Source organism: Echinops telfairi, unplaced genomic scaffold, assembly GCF_000313985.2.
Source record: "Echinops telfairi isolate 266 unplaced genomic scaffold, ASM31398v2 ScPeMD7_12;HRSCAF=54, whole genome shotgun sequence".
Taxonomy (NCBI): Eukaryota; Metazoa; Chordata; class Mammalia; order Afrosoricida; family Tenrecidae; genus Echinops; species Echinops telfairi.
In genome coordinates this window covers 6,470,369-6,472,502 of record NW_022103909.1, presented here as the reverse complement: position 1 = coordinate 6,472,502, position 2,134 = coordinate 6,470,369, and the positions used below count along the sequence as shown (strand labels likewise).

Below are 2,134 nucleotides of genomic sequence, written 5' to 3'. Positions count from 1 at the left end.
GGGAGAGAGGGGAAAATGAGGAGCTGACACCAAGGGCTCAAGTAGAAAGCCAATGTTTTGAGAATGATGATGTGATGATGGCAACAGATGTACAAATGTGCTTGACACAATTTTTTTAAAAAAAGAAAAGATAAATCAAATAGTGAAACTCTCCCACATTTAAACCAACAAACACCACCAATTGCTTTCCACCACCCTTAGAATAAGGAACCCTAGTGGCACGCGGGTTAAGCACTTGGTGGCTGACCAAAAGATGGGCCATGCCAAACCCCTTAGATGCCCAGCAGGGAAAGACCTGGTCATATGCTCCCATAAAGATGGAAGCCCAGGAAAGAAATTGTGCAGGAAGTTCTATGAGGTCACTGTGAGTCAGCGTCAAATCAACAGCCCGACAACCACCTTCACCTTCGATGAAGACCAGCTCCTCAGACCGTGTGGTGACTGGTGAGCGTTTGTTGTTCTATAAGTCAGTACTCTTTCTTCATCTTTTACGAACAGACCTTTAATGCAACTGAACTATTGAACTGTATGTGAGTCACATGTCAATAAAACTGTTAGAAATAGAAGTATGGAGAAGAGTCTATCCCAGCACCAATAAGGGGAGGTACTGCAATCCTCCTGCTTGGTCAGACCTGGACCTTCTGTCCACTCACTGGCTGGGGTGGGGTATTGTACCCGGACTTAGGAGGATGGGGCAGGTTCCCAAAGGAATTAAAAAATTTGAGAAAGAAATGGCTAGAAAAATTTCAAATTTGTTAAAAACTCTAAACTCACCAAATTAAAAGTTCTTCCCCCAAATATATCAAGAATCCCAGAAGAGTAGGAGCCCAAGATACATTTGTGGGGACTACATAGGAAGTAAACCTCTGGGATTGCCTCTGTCCATATAAGGGTGGGAAGAAAGTGGTTACTGAACAGATGAGTACAGAAGGTCAAAGGGATAAAGCTGACGTGAACAGCTACAACTTGTCAGTTGGTCCCTCCCCACCCCCCAGCCCCCAGATGCAAGCTGGACCTGATGGGGATTTCAACACTTGCGGTATTTTTGTTTGTTCATATTAGGGTTTATCTCAGAGGTGTCATGTCACTGGGGTCACTCTCTTGAACTTGTGTTACATGTTTTTCTGTATAGGAAACCCAGGACTGATGAAGCTATCGGTACAGAAAGTAGAATAAGGGTTTCGAACAGGGGTACAGAGGTGGTGGTGGTGGCAGGGTAGAAGGGAGATGAAATCAAGGAGTCCAGGAAGAAAAAGAATGTTTGGAAAATGACTGTGGTAGCACTTGTACAATCCTGCTCGACGTGACTGAACTATGGAATGATATATGTATTAATCACCAATGAATAATCTACTTAAAAAATAACTACCCCCCCCAAAAAAATACCAGAAGACCATATCAAGACTTATCATAACCAAATTGCTGAATTATCAGTGAGAAAGACAAAATTTACAAATAAACAGAAAACCAAGCACATTATATTTCAGAGAGAAAAATACAAATACTCACTATTTTTCATTAGAAGAAAACAGAATACCTTAAAGAGCTAAAAGAAAAAAGATGTCAACCTAGAATTCTATAGTGAAAATATCCTTCCAAAGTAAAGGGAAAGTAAGAGTATTTTCAAACAAAAGCTATGAGAATTTGTCGCCACAAACTGCACTATTGGGAACAATGAAGGACTTGAGATACCAGATCTGTCTGGTGATAAGTGATCTGCTTGAAAGAATGACAAGCCCCAGAAGTGGTAATAGATGGGTAATAAAAACCTTCCTTTCTCATCTTAACAATTTCTTTAAAGAGAATTAATCTCTAAAACAAAAATACTAACAGTGTATTATTATGGGCTTTATAGCATACATAGAAATAAAGTCCATGACAACAGTACAAAGAACAGATGGACAACAGAAAAGTGGGTGAAGGGAGATGTCGGACAGTGTGAGATATGACAAAACAATAATAATTTATAAATCATTAAGGGTTTGTGAGGGAGGGGAAGCGGGGGGAGGGAGGGGAAAAATGAGGAGCTGATACCAAGGGCTCAAGTGAAGAGCAAATATTTTGAGAATGATGAGGGCAACGGATGTACAAATGTGCTTGACACAATTGATGTATGTATGTATTTTGATGAGAG

At 40.5% G+C, this 2,134-nt stretch overlaps 1 protein-coding gene across 1 annotated transcript in view; it reads right to left on the bottom strand.

Annotated features, from left to right (window-relative positions):
- Nucleotides 1–2,134, bottom strand: part of RPAP3 (RNA polymerase II associated protein 3) — a 32,501-nt gene that overhangs the window by 12,401 nt on the left and 17,966 nt on the right. The window lies entirely within an intron of this gene.